Below are 15629 nucleotides of genomic sequence, written 5' to 3' on the forward strand. Positions count from 1 at the left end.
TTCGGGGTCCCGAACTCCATCATCACCGACAACGGCACCCAGTTCACCGGCAGAAAGTTCTTGGACTTCTGCGAGGATCACCACATCCGGGTGGACTGGGCCGCCGTGGCTCATCCCATGTCAAATGGGCAAGTAGAGCGTGCCAACGGCATGATTCTACAAGGGCTCAAGCCTCGGATTTACAACGACCTCAACAAGTTCGGCAAGCGATGGATGAAGGAACTCCCCTCGGTGGTCTGGAGCCTGAGGACAACGCCGAGCCGAGCCATGGGTTTCACGCCGTTCTTCCTAGTCTACGAGGCTGAGGCCGTCTTGCCCACAGACCTGGAATACGGCTCCCCGAGGACGAGGGCCTACAGCGATCAAAGCAACCAAGCTAGCCGAGAAGACTCGCTGGATCAGCTGGAAGAGGCTCGGGACAAGGCCTTACTACACTCGGCGCGGTACCAGTAGTCCCTGCGACGCTACCACGCCCGAGGGGTCCGGTCCCGAGACCTCCAGGTGGGCGACCTGGTGCTTCGGCTGCGACAAGACGCCCGAGGAAGGCACAAGCTCACGCCCCCCTGGGAGGGACCATTCGTCATCGCCAAGGTTCTGAAGCCCGGAACATACAAGCTGGCCAACAGTCAAGGCGTGGTCTACGGCAACGCTTGGAACATCCAACAGCTACGTCGCTTCTACCCTTAAGATGTTTTCAAGTTGTCCATATACCTCGCACCCACGCAAAGTTTAGTCATCAAGGAAGGGTCGGCCTCGCCTCGGCAAAGCCCGACCCTCCCTCGGGGGCTAAAAGGGGGGCAGCCCCCTCTGCGTCGAAATTTTCCTCGAAAAAAGATCTCTTCTGCCAGAATATCTTTCGTGCTTTTTGACTACTTCGAAAAGTGGATCCTGAAAACGACGGAGTACACGTAAGCAGCCAAGGCTGATCGAGCCGAGGGACTCCTACGCCTCCGGGATACGGATACCTCACTCATCACCTTCTGCGATAAGTAACTCACGTTCGGATAAGTGATTCAGCGGACCGGACAAGTCTTCACGTTCGGAAGTTCTTCTGCCGAAGCGACCCTTCGAGCCTTCTCGACTGAGTCGGTGACAGAGCTTCATGGACGGGTAAAAGTGCACGTAAGCGGCAAGGCCGACCGAGCCGAGGGACTCCTACGCCTCCGGGATACGGATACCTCACTCATCACCTTCCGCAAGAAGCAACTCTTGCTCGCACAAACATCCCTGTCACCGACAAAAAAGTCCAGATACTCGAAATAAGAGGAAAAGAGACGCAGCTTTACAACGCAGCGAGGGTGTGTGTTCTGGCCTCGGCGGCCGTAGAAGGCACACGCTACAAGACAATCTGATCTTGCAGGCTCGGGTCTTGACGCTGGAAGGGGGCAGCAGCACCCTCGGCATCGACGACACCTTCGGCGAGGTCCGACCTAGCCTCGGACGGCGACACGGTCCAAGGATCTCCGCTCTAAGGGACGACGTCATCGCCATGCCCGGGCAATCGCTGCCAGGGCCTTCTCCGGGAATCCGGCCCGAGCAGGCGGCTCAGCCGGTCATCCCGGAGCCTCGGCCAACCATCTTCTAAGGGCGCCAGCCCGACCCGAGGCCTCGGCTGGTCAACTCCGGCGTCGGTCCCGCTAACGGATGACCCGGCTGGGCTCCGGCCAACCAGGTTTCATTTTCGAGCCAACTCCGCCCCTGTTCATGCTGATATCGCTACCCCTGGCCTCGGCTCATCGAAGAGCGGCCAAGGGGTCCCTTTAACTAAGCTAGAAAAGCCTCAGACAACAAGGCCGACCGAGCCGAGGGATTCCTACGCCTCCGGGATACGGATACCTCACTCGTCACCTTGACACGGGGCGACTCACGCTTGGTGAAGCGGTTCAGACAACCAACAGGCGAGTCTTAGTGCTCAAAAATGAGGAAAAGACACGGCTCCGTGCCAAAATTACATACATGTTCAGGCCTCGACAGCCACAATGAACAAAAAACACTAGCATTCAAAGTGCCACTACAAACGGAACTCTGGTTCCCCCTCCGCAGGTACGAACAACCCCACTCCATGGGGGAGGGCCTGCGGAGCAACAGAAGACCGACGAACGGCGCGCCGTCACCCGTTCCGGCAGCAGCGACGACGACGACTTCTGCCCCGGGGGGTCGAACAGCGGCAGCACTGACCTCAGGGCGGATGCTACTGCCAAGAGGCCCCCGCCCATGCCCAAACTCGTGAGGCAAGGACGGGCAGAAGGCCATAGAGTTGGAGGTCGGTCCGTGGCCGGCCCTGGCTATCTCGCCGGCGGAAGAACCTCTTCCAGCTGTCGTGGCAGACGCCGGCGCCGCGAGCGGCTCCGAAGCCACTCGCGTCCGAGAGCCAGGCACGGTGCAGCTGCCGGTGCCACGGACGACGACCGCCCTTCCCTCCGATCACTGAGTGAAGGAGCGGGCCACCGCCCACGTAGGGGCCGACCCCAACTCGGCACACTCCCCTCCCCAGCCCTGGTGATGAAAATCCTTGAGGCTGAGGGAGGGGCAGAGGCCGCAGCCCGGCTCGCTTTCCCCCACCATCAAGCTAGAGGTCACCATCTTGGGTGACCGCCGGCGGAGGGGTGCAGCCGGGCTGCATGATGAAAATCCTTGAAGCCGAACGATGGCTGAAAGGTACCAACTCCCACGGAGTTGCGTTCCTCCAACGATGAGGCGAAAAGACGGCGAGTATCCCCCATCCGGGGGCTTGGAAGGTGGAAAGACACGATGCATAAGGGAGCGCGAAGACATGGTCTACTTCCAAGGGGGTCACCCTCCTTTTAAAGGCGACTATCCCTACTTGCGTCCCCAGCCGTCACGGGCTGAGTCTTCTCCGACACGCTCCAAGGCCCTCCCCTGCGGCGCGGGGGCTGGGTCCCACACGTCATGCAAACCGGCTCAGAGCAGAAGAAGCCAAACCGCCGCGAGCGGTGTGCACGACCGCCCAGCGGTTACAAGTGACCCTCCACTTTTGCCCAGACCAGCGGGCGAAAGGGGCGGGCGGCCATGCAGGCGGCATGCAACCGCGCCAAGTGGACGCGCTTCTCTGACTCTCGACACGCCCAGCATGGAGGCCCAGGCCCACGCATCACGCAACCGGCGCGCCGGATGCTTCATGCAAGAAACTGCACCGCCACTTGCACCACCACCGCGCCTCCTCGATTGCGGAACCAATACCGCGACTCGAGGCGACCCAGCGCACGACCCAGCAGCGCCAGCCTGGCGCGGCGGTCAATGCGGCCAAAAATGGGCCGGCAGTAATGACGGTGGCAGGCGGGCGGGAGCAGCGGTCACGTCGTCAACCAAGCTCACGTCCCATCCGGGGGCAGCGAGAGAACCCCCTCTCACGGCGTGAAGACAACGCGCCCGTGATCCGTTCCTCGAACGGCTCGCGCACGCGCAACGGCCGCCCCGCCAACCACTCGTCCCGTCGCATTAACTCTGCGGCGGGACAGGCGGCGCCTCTGGCAGGAGAAGCGAGCGACGCTTCGCCTTCACCATAATAACCGCGTCAGTAAAGGTACGCCACGTCGTTTGATTTCGTATCCTTTTCCTTTTTTCCTCTTTCTCTCTCTCTTGCAACAGGGACCGGGAAAGGGGGATACCCCGGAAAGGATCCTTCCCCGTGAAGGAACCAGGCTCCGAGCCTCCCTACTGATCAGAGGTTCGAAGGCTGGCCCCCCAAAGGGTTCGACATCTGCCTCATATCGCGTGGGCCCTACACCCACTACTGGTCAGAGGTTCGAAGGCCGGCCCCCCGAAGGGTTCCACGGCCGCCTCAGGCTACTCGGGCTCCGCGCCCATTACTGATCAGGGGTTCGAAGGCTGGCCCCCGAAGGGTTCACAGCCGCCTCAGACGCCGAGCGAGGGATGACCATGGGTACGTTCGATACATAACCAAGGCTCGGGCTGCGCTCCCGAGGTCCCCTAGGACATTTCCGAGACTAGCGGGAGCGATCTTGTAACGGAATCCCATCGGAGGGAGGCATCGAGCCCTCGGACCCCGTCGCCAGGGGACCGGGTCCGGCAGATCACCCGCAGGTACTTTTGGGCGTGTCTCTGGGCCCCTAGCCGACCCCTAACGAACGGGGCACGGACGTCCACTCGGATTACTGAAAGTCGCCTAGAGGGGGGGTGAATAGGCGGAACCTGAAAATTAAAACTTTATCCCCCAACTAGATCCCTTGATTAGTGGTTAGAACAAGATATACAAATATCGGAGAATAGAAATTAAGTTCTTGCTTGAAAGGAGTATTGCTAAATAATGCGGGAGAGATAGATCAATACAACTAATAAGTTATAGAATAACAAAGCAAGAACCCTTAGATGAGAAGAGCACTAGAACAAGTTCTTTCTTGCAACGTGTTGCTTCACTAAATGGAAATTTAACTTGAAGCAATACCAAATGAAATTAGCAAATAATGGTGCAAGAAAACTTAGAGCAAGGGAAAGCAAACAAATCACAAGCAATAAACACAATGGACACGGGTGATTTGTTTTACCGAGGTTCGGCCCTCGAAGGCCTAGTCCCCGTTGAGGAGTCCACTTAAGGACGGGTCTTTTTCAACCCTTTCCCTCTCTCCCCCGATCACACAAGGATCGGTGAGCTCTTCTTCTTCTCAAGGATCACTCTCGATCCCACAAGGACCACCACAATCTTTGGTGTCTCTTGCTAGCTTTTACAAGCCTCCAAAACTTTGGAGGAAGTTCAATGGGAGTCAAAACTCCACGCGCAAATGAACACAAAGATGTAGCACACACTATCTCTCAATGAATCTCACAAGGCACTAATGCTAAACACAAATGAGTAGCTCTCTTTTGCTCGCTCTCTCTTTTGTGGCACTTGTGTTGGTTGTAGTGGTCTAGATCTTGTGTATAGGATTGATCAATGAATATATGTGGATGGGAGGGCTTGAGTATGTCAACTAGATGACTTGGAATGTTGCTTGGGCTCCCACACTTTGAAGTGGCCGGTTGGGGTGGTATTTATAGCCCTCAACCACCCATATAGCCGTTGGGGCGCATCTGCCAGAAATTGCACTGGCGGACGGTCCGCGGCTAGGGCCCGGACGGTCCGCGACCCTCCAACGGTCGATTCTGACATCTTCAACGGATACTTCTGACAGATCAACGGTTAGATCAACGGCTATCTGCCTCGGTGACACCACGCGGACGGTCCGCCCTTGGTTCCGGACGGTCCGCGCCAGCTCTATAATTCCTTTTGCTCAACTTGTCACCTTCGGGCTGAACCAGGTCTTCACATGCGGACTGTCCGCGAATTATAGCCGGACGGTCCGCACGTTGTAGCTGGACGGTCCGCGGTTTAGTCGGACTGTCCCTGATTTGTAGTTCCTGGTCGAAGTCAACTCGGTGTCGCGGACGGTCCGCCGCAAGGGCCCGGACGGTCCGCGTGTGGTCTCAGACGGTGCTTGCTCTTCCATCGGACGGTCCGCAGTAGAGACACATGTTTTTGCATTGGTTCTGTCCGAGGATCATCCTGGTGTCGCGGACGGTTCGCCGCAAGGGCCCGGACGGTCCGCGCTTAGTCTGTTTTTCCAAAAAGCTTCTCCTGTCCGGAATAATCTACGGTATTCCGGACAGTCGATTTAGAATAGTTGTAGATGAACCTTTGGCACCTGTAGAGCATATAATCTAGAGCAAACTAGTTAGTCCAATTATTTGTGTTGGGCAATTCAACCACCAAAATCATTTAGGAAAAGGTTTGACCCTATTTCCCTTTCAATCTCCCCCTTTTTGGTGATTGATGCCAACACAAACCAAAGCAAATATATAAGTGCAGTAATTGAACTAGTTTGCAACAGGTAAGTGCAAAGGTTACTTTGAAATTAGACCAATTTACATTTAATGTTTTAGACCATGCTTGCACCAATTGTTTTGTTTTTGCAAACTCTTTTGGAAATTCTTTTCAAAATGTTTTGCAAAATAGTCAAAGGATAAATAAATAAGATTTTGAGAAGCATTTTCAAGATTTGAAATTTTCTCTCCCTGTTTCAAATGCTTTTCCTTTGACTAAACAGAACTCCCCCTCAATGAAATCCTCCTCTTAGTGTTCAAGAGGGTTTTAAGATATCAATTTCGAAAATACTACTCTCTCCCCCTTTTGAACATAATAAGATACCAATTTGAAATTTACCAATTGAAAATCATTAGTTTTACCAATTTGAAATTAGGAGGTGGTGGTGCGGTCATTTTGCTTTGGGCCTAATACTTTCTCCCCCTTTGGCATGAATCGCCAAAAACGGATACTCAGAGTGAAATGTAGGCCCTCAACCAACTACTTTCTCCCCTTTGGCAAATAAAACATGAGTGAAGATTATACCAAAGACGGAGAGATGGCGGGATACCGGCAAAGAGTGGATAATACCAATGGAGTTGAGTGGAAGCGATGTCTTTGCCGAATACTCCATTTCCCTTTCAATCTAAGACTTAATACATGAGATGCTCATGAAAACATATTAGTCTTAGCCTTGGCACACAATGAAAGATAAGAAATATGCAAATGTACCAAAGGAAAGAGACATGATTTAAAAAGATATGTCAATTAATCTTAATCAATTCTATACAATATAGATTGCTCCCCCTAAATATGTGCATAGAGAGGAAAACAAATTTTTGGCCTTAAATGCCAAGGGCACATAGTTAGGTTAATGAGAACAAGTCTATATCATAGAGAAAGTGAAGTGCATTGAGTCATAGAATATGAGTGATGCTCAAGACAGTTTATGCACTTATGAAAGCATGTTGCGAACATTTTAAGCATTTTCCTTTAAGGATTTCAAAGAGACTTAAGGATCATCCACCTTTGGAACAAAGGTAGCTTATCCTCGTCACAAGGTTAAGCTTTAAGCTCTTTGACAATAGAATCACTTCATCTAGTTTTAGCAAAGATGCAATAATGCATGAGAAAAAATTTTTTTTAAGAGGTTAAACTAGGTATGAAGCAGGGATAAATGCAAAGGACATGCTTTCTCTTCCTTTTATACAAGATATGCAAAGAGTGTATATAAGAGGAAGATTTAGGTACAAGTTTGAATGAAAGGAAGTGATTTTACCCTTTTGTACCTTCTCATAGAGACGCTCTCTTCATTGTGCTTTGTCCTTAGTCTTAGTTGCTTAAGACCTATACTCAATGACAATATATGGAAATACTTTGCACAAGAGAGAGTTCTACAACTAGTGATCTTTTTCAAGTTATTGTTAGCATATATCAAATGGATCACAAGTTGCATAAATGAATCATGAATTCTCCTTTTTTTTAGTGTATATCAAGATAGATGTCAGTTAATATTACAATTGAAATCAAATTCAAATTTCATAAGGCACTAAGGAGCATAAGTGATAATTGAAGTTGTTCAATGATCAACCAATATGAGATCAAGAAAACAACAAAGGCATTAAATTTTCAATCAAGCTTAAAAATAGGAGAATCCAATAAGCATGCTACTTTAGAAATGAAAGCAACAATCCTTGATAAAAGCGACATTATTTTAACAAGCTGGATTGATGTGTAGTAGCATACTATATGAGAAATATTATTCTCATGCAAGAGACTGTATGAAATTACTGAGATAAAGCAATAGTCTCAGCATAATCAAAATATAATAATGGACTCCCCCTAAAGATATGCATCAAGTAATTGAGAGAATTGATTTTAATGCATTCAGTTTTAAGAACATAAAAGGAGAATCATTATACATCTTGATCAAAGCTCATAAATTTTGCAATAAACAGCTTAAGCCGGGTAACTTCATAATGAAAAAGGATTTAGAATGCTTACAACCACACCATTGATTGTTGTGAAAACCTTATTGTCCAAGTAGGTGTTGTTGTCCTTGATGTTCTTTCTTTTTTCATTTGAGTGTCCTCCCTTTGTAGTTGTCTCTTTTTCCTTCCAAACTTATTGAAAATACTTAAGAGAGATGTCAATAGCGCAAGGGAGTATATGATGAATGATGATTACTTTAGAAAATAAATATGAACAATTTATCATCCATAAGTCACACAGACATGAAGTAAAATCCTTAACATTAGTGCATTTTATTTGAGAAAAATGAGTGAGCACCTTTTAAGCATTTTAATAATCATTGGAGATTTTTCTTTATCATATTGAAGTTAGCTAATCATTACTTGAAGGCAATCCAATATGATAACATATATATAAATATCGCAAAGGCATTAAATAGATTCTAATGGACATGAGCTTTTAGAAGAATGAGATTGAATGCACATTTAGTTGAAATGAGTCCAATAAAGAATCTATTTCTCACATGGGTAGAATATGATAATTTAGATTAAATACCCATTGAGATGGGAACTAAATTTATCCAAGAAGATGAGTTCCCATACCTTTGCTTTTACCTTTCTTCTTTTGGGTGAAGGTCAACCCATTGAGGCTTGTGGCTTTAACCTTGCACTTACTCTCTTGTAGATTTTCATAAGTAGACTCAAGAGAAATGTTAAAAGCAGCACAAGCACTAGTTTCCCTTTTTGTAATCATTTTGATAAGGAATGAAAAGTGGATTACTAAAGCATGGAAACTTTATAATATGAACTAGATTATTCCAATAAGTATGCCAAGTTTTAACTCATAAAACAAGCATGGTTAAATTCTTGATACTATGGGAATAAATCTAATCCATAACATGGAGAGCGATAAATGAAGAAGAATCATATCCAATTTAAGCAATAAAACATACAACATAAATTATTGGATTGATTTTTCTTGACATGATAAATTACGCATCCTCAAAGAGAAATTTATTCCTATAAGTGAGACTACTTAAATTACTTAGATAAAAACATTAGTCTCACTTTTCTAGCTATAGAGAGAATTTTCCTTTTATAAGTGTCCTAAGCATTTGAATTCCTTACATGACACTTTATTCTTTTAAGAATATGAAATATCTCTCTATATCTAGAACAAGGCAATAATAAAATAATTAGTGTAAACCTTGCCATGGGAAATAGCAACAATTTTAAAGCATGTAGATTGTCATAATATAGAAATGAAGAATATGCAATCTACCATATGGGAGGAATTTCTTCAAAGAATGGTGACATAAAATTAAAAACATCTTAAGTGCTTCCTTTTTCTATGTGACTACACAAGACACATAAGAAATGATAATTTAAGATACTTGCACTTAAAAGCATAAGTGTTACCATCCTTTGACAGTCCACCATGTTGTAGGCCTTGATTTTCCGCACATGATGATTCTTCAATTCCTACAACATCAATATCTTCCCCGAGATGATATGGGATTTGGATACAATAAATTGAAGTCACCTTGGGTCAATCTTGAATATGTAGATCATTTGAAGATTGATAGCTTGAGTTGATAAGAATTGAATTAACTCCCTCAAGCGCCCCAAGGCTTCATACCATCTCCTTCTCCTACAAAGCTTGTCAAGCATATTTTGGTACCCATCGCTTGATGGGTCCATCACGGTTAGTCAACAAAGATCTAGGAACCCAAAAGTCCTTTGTGTTAGCACTAGGTAAAATTTCCTTTCTAGCACAAGTTGCAATTTTGGGTTGCCTAGTTATATGAGAATTAATTGACAAGCTAGGAGTGGAATTGTTACCAATGGGACAATCCTTGCATTGATGTCCCTTCTTTCGGCATGTGTAGCATAGGCGTTTTTCAAGTTTTGAAGCTTTCTTCTTTCCTTGCTTGTTGCTTGCTACATGGTTAGTAAAAACTTTCTTTTCTAACCTTATGCCTTTTTGTTTTAAATGGGGACAAGATCTAAGCAAGTGTCCCTTCTTGGAGCATTTAAAACAAAGTCTATCATCCTTATTAATAATCAAGCCATTTTTAATGTAGGGACATGACCTAATCAAGTGCCCCTTTTCAAAGCATTCACTACACCTCTTAATGTGAATTGTGGCTTGATCATTACCTTGGATGTTACCTTTTGTGGAGGCGTGATTGAGGCTTTTGGAGGAGGTGTTGAATTTCTTCTTTTGTTTCTTCCTCTTGGCAATCCTCAAATCCTTGACATTTTCTTCAAGGGATGTAGTGCATGCCACGGTTGTTCCCGTCTCAAGCTTCTTCACCATGAGATCACAGTTATCTTGAGAAGGTTGGGCAATGCATTTCCCTTTTAGTTGTGTCAAGCTCATCTTTAGCCTCTCATTTTCTTCTTTGAGCTTTTGATATGAATCATCATTTGTTCCTGCAGATTCTAGCTCAAAAGAAGATTTGCTTGTCGACGAACAACAAGCATTAGCACATGGTAATATAGTATCAATTTGAATACATGTGCATGAGTGAGGTTGTTGGGATTTTAAATTTTCTATCACAACCTCATGAGCAATGTTTAATATGATATGATCATCTATAAGATTTTCATGAGAACATAGAAGCATATCATATTTATTTTGAAAAGCTAGATTTTCAACTTTTAGCTTTTCTACTTGGTCTTTGAGCAAGGTATTCCTATTTACTAATTGAGCGATACAATGTGAAGCGTTATCTTGCTCAATTGAAATAGTTTCATACCTTTGGACCAAATCAACATGAGAGCACTTTAGCTCCTCATGTTCTTTAGTCAACTCGTCAAAGTGTTGCATCTTTATGGAGAGAATATCTTCTAGCCTTTGACGAGCTTCGCTTTGCTCTCTCGCTCTTTCTAGAAGTTTGAGCATGACCGCCTTATCTTCTTGGCTTAGGCGAGCGTAGAGATGCACAAAGCTTCTTTCTTCCTCCTCATCCTCATTTGTGCTTCCGCTATCATTTTCATTAGCCACACAACACATGTGGGAATCGAAATGGGAAGACAAACCTTTTGGAGAGGTGGATTCATCGTTTGGTCTCCATCGTTCATTTTCTCCTTCTTCCTTGCACGGGTTAGTATCACAAAAACTAAAGGAAGTAGAGGCATCAAATGAACTATTATGTTTGGACTCATCAAACTTGATTTTAATTCTAGTCCAAATATCATGCGCATCGGGAATGGATTCGTCATAGTTTGATATGAAGGCACGATAATCTTCTTTGCTAAGAGAATTGTTTAAGATGTCAAAAGCTAGGTAGTTTAAGCGATAACATCTTTGATCCTCCTCGGAATTAATTTTTCCATTAAAACTAGAGGGAAAAATACTCTTGTCAATAATTTGTTCTAATTGAGGATGTATGGTTCTAAAGGCATTTATCACACTAGTAGACCATGAATCATAATTAGAACAATCATCACATAATATCTCAAGAGTTACCTCCTTTTGAGTTGCGTTCGTTGGAGGAGTCTTCTTGTTCTTTTGGGATCTTCTACGAGCCATCACTTCGAGTTGTTAGACTCAAGATGAAGTGCCTAGCTCCGATACCAATTGAAAGTCGCCTAGAGGGGGGGTGAATAGGCGGAACCTGAAAATTAAAACTTTATCCCCCAACTAGATCCCTTGATTAGTGGTTAGAACAAGATATACAAATATCGGAGAATAGAAATTAAGTTCTTGCTTGAAAGGAGTATTGCTAAATAATGCGGGAGAGATAGATCAATACAACTAATAAGTTATAGAATAACAAAGCAAGAACCCTTAGATGAGAAGAGCACTAGAACAAGTTCTTTCTTGCAACGTGTTGCTTCACTAAATGGAAATTTAACTTGAAGCAATACCAAATGAAATTAGCAAATAATGGTGCAAGAAAACTTAGAGCAAGGGAAAGCAAACAAATCACAAGCAATAAACACAATGGACACGGGTGATTTGTTTTACCGAGGTTCGGCCCTCGAAGGCCTAGTCCCCGTTGAGGAGTCCACTTAAGGACGGGTCTTTTTCAACCCTTTCCCTCTCTCCCCCGATCACACAAGGATCGGTGAGCTCTTCTTCTTCTCAAGGATCACTCTCGATCCCACAAGGACCACCACAATCTTTGGTGTCTCTTGCTAGCTTTTACAAGCCTCCAAAACTTTGGAGGAAGTTCAATGGGAGTCAAAACTCCACGCGCAAATGAACACAAAGATGTAGCACACACTATCTCTCAATGAATCTCACAAGGCACTAATGCTAAACACAAATGAGTAGCTCTCTTTTGCTCGCTCTCTCTTTTGTGGCACTTGTGTTGGTTGTAGTGGTCTAGATCTTGTGTATAGGATTGATCAATGAATATATGTGGATGGGAGGGCTTGAGTATGTCAACTAGATGACTTGGAATGTTGCTTGGGCTCCCACACTTTGAAGTGGCCGGTTGGGGTGGTATTTATAGCCCTCAACCACCCATATAGCCGTTGGGGCGCATCTGCCAGAAATTGCACTGGCGGACGGTCCGCGGCTAGGGCCCGGACGGTCCGCGACCCTCCAACGGTCGATTCTGACATCTTCAACGGATACTTCTGACAGATCAACGGTTAGATCAACGGCTATCTGCCTCGGTGACACCACGCGGACGGTCCGCCCTTGGTTCCGGACGGTCCGCGCCAGCTCTATAATTCCTTTTGCTCAACTTGTCACCTTCGGGCTGAACCAGGTCTTCACATGCGGACTGTCCGCGAATTATAGCCGGACGGTCCGCACGTTGTAGCTGGACGGTCCGCGGTTTAGTCGGACTGTCCCTGATTTGTAGTTCCTGGTCGAAGTCAACTCGGTGTCGCGGACGGTCCGCCGCAAGGGCCCGGACGGTCCGCGTGTGGTCTCAGACGGTGCTTGCTCTTCCATCGGACGGTCCGCAGTAGAGACACATGTTTTTGCATTGGTTCTGTCCGAGGATCATCCTGGTGTCGCGGACGGTTCGCCGCAAGGGCCCGGACGGTCCGCGCTTAGTCTGTTTTTCCAAAAAGCTTCTCCTGTCCGGAATAATCTACGGTATTCCGGACAGTCGATTTAGAATAGTTGTAGATGAACCTTTGGCACCTGTAGAGCATATAATCTAGAGCAAACTAGTTAGTCCAATTATTTGTGTTGGGCAATTCAACCACCAAAATCATTTAGGAAAAGGTTTGACCCTATTTCCCTTTCAATTACCCGCTTGCAGCTCATCGGAGACACCATGTTCGGCGCCCATCGAGGGCAACATGGCGCTTTCCCCCCTCCTCCTTGCGGAAAGGCGACGCAGGGGCGTATGTAAAAAAGCCGAGTCTGTCCCTGATCGTCCTCTCGCTCTGTGCAGAGGCTCGGGGGCTGCTCTCGCAAACCCGGCTCCGGCCGAACCGTTGACGGCGTCAACATACCAGCCCAAGAACTTGGGACCCGACCGTACACCCGGGCTACGGCCAGCTCGCATGAGGGAACAACCAGACCAGCCGAAGCATTGCGCGAGGCATTAAGACCTCGAAGGAGTGAAACCACTCCTCCGAGGCCTCGGGGGCTACACCCGGCGGGTGTGCTCGCGCGCACCCACCGGAACAAAATGCAACCGAGAAAGGCTGGTCCCCTTGCAAAAAAGTGCGACGAAAGCCTCCAAGCGAGTGCTAACACTCCCTTCGAGGCTCGGGGGCTACTGTCGGGGACCATAATTAGGGGTACCCTCAAGACTCCTAATTCTCAGCTGGTAACCCCCATCAGCATAAAGCTGCTAAGGCCTGATGGGTGCGATTAAGTCAGGGATCAGTCCATTCGAGCGACTTGATCACGCCTCGCCCGAGCCTAGCCTCGGACAAGGGCAGCCGACCCCGGAGGATTTCCGTCTCGCCCGAGGCCCCCCTCCGACGGCGAACATATTTCCGGCTCGCCCGAGGCCCTGCCTTCGCTAAGAAGCAACCCTGACTAAATCGCCGCACCGACCGACCAAATCGCAGGAGCATTTAACGCAAAGGTGGCCTGACACCTTTATCCTGACGCGCGCCCCCCGGCAGAGCCGAAGTGACCGCCGTCACTTCGCCGCTCCACTGACCGGCCTGACAGAAGGACAGCGCCGCCTGCTCCACTCCGACTGCAGTGCCACTTGACAGAGTGAGACTGACAAGCAGTCAGGCCCCGCCAAAGGCACCATAGGAAACTCCGCTCCGCCCGACCCCAGGGCTCGGACTCGGGCTAAGCCCCGGAAGACGGCGAACTCCGCTCCGCCCGACCCAGGGCTCGGACTCGGGCTAAGTCCCAGAAGACGGCAAACTCCGCTCCGCCCGACGCAGGGCTCGGACTCGGGCTAAGTCCCGGAAGACGGCGAACTCCGCTCCGCCCGACCCCAGGGCTCTGACTCGGGCTAAGACCCGGAAGACGGCGAACTCCGCTCCGCCCGACCCAGGGCTCGGACTCGGGCTCAGCCCCAGAAGACGACGAACTCCGCTTCGACTGACCCCAGGGCTCGGACTCCGCCCTGGCCTCATCCGACGACCTCCGCCTCGCCCGACCCAGGGGCTCGGACTCGGCCTCGGCCACGGAAGATAGACTCGACCTCGGCTTCGGAGGAGCCTCTACATCGCCCAACCTAGGGCGTAGGCCAGCCACGTCAACAGGAGGCGCCATCATCACCCTACCCCGAGCTGACTCGGGTCGCAGGGAACCAGACCGACGTCCCATCTGGCTAGCTCCGCCAAATAGGCAATGATGGCGCCCCGCATGCTCTGTGACGACGGCGGCTCTCAGCCCCTTACGGAAGCAAGAGGACGTCAGCAAGGACCCAACCGCTCCGACAGCTGTCCCTCCGCCAGGCTCCATCGCTCCTCCGACGGCCACGACATCACACCAGCTGGGTGCCAAAATCTCTCCGGCTGCCACGACGGCATGTACTTAGGGCGCTAGCTCTCCCCCGCCAGACACGTAGCACTCTGCTACACCCCATTGTACACCTGGATCCTCTCCTTACGCCTATAAAAGGAAGGACCAGGGCCCTCTTAGAGAGGGTTGGCCGCGCGGGGACGAGGACGAGACAGGCGCTCACTTGGAAGCCGCTCGCTCCCTCACCCGCGTGGACGCTTGTAACCCCCTACTGCAAGCGCACCCGACCTGGGCGCGGGACGAACACGAAGGCCGCGGGATTCCCACCTCTCTCACGCCGGTCTCCGGCCGCCTCGCTTCTCCCCCCTTCGCGCTCGCCCTCGCGCTCGACCCATCTGGGCTGGGGCACGCGGCGACACTCACTCGTCGGCCCAAGGGACCCCCCGGTCTCGAAACGCCGACAACGTGATACCGAAGCTACCGCTCATAAAGCTTCGATATTAGAGCGTATCCGAAGATGAAGGATCGAACCGACTTAAAGATGGAATGACTTTTTAGTCCATAAGGGTCTGAGTCATAATTATAATCTTTTGTAAGGGGTATGATTGTAATTTCTTACAGGCTGCGTCTTGTGCCTATAAATAGTGAACAGTACTCCTTTACTGTTCACGCAATCCCGTAATTGCAAACGCGTTACTCTGGAATTATTGTTTTCTGCCAAGGCGAAGGTATAAATGTAATTAAACATCATGTTTTAATATTTCAGTTTGTATTAAAGAATAAATAAGTAATATTATTTATTCTTGATATTCTTTAACGTTTTATATTTTATATTTCATTTCACATTGTTTTATTTCTGAACATGAAGGTAGGACCTTCGTGATTTATCATCCATAACCTTCGTCCGAAGCTCATTAAATCCTCAGGGAAATAATGCTTCAGCGGACGAAGGACTTTAACATTTGACATTCTATGTTGCCTTGTTCTT

Source organism: Zea mays, chromosome 10, assembly GCF_902167145.1.
Source record: "Zea mays cultivar B73 chromosome 10, Zm-B73-REFERENCE-NAM-5.0, whole genome shotgun sequence".
Lineage (NCBI taxonomy): Eukaryota > Viridiplantae > Streptophyta > Magnoliopsida > Poales > Poaceae > Zea > Zea mays.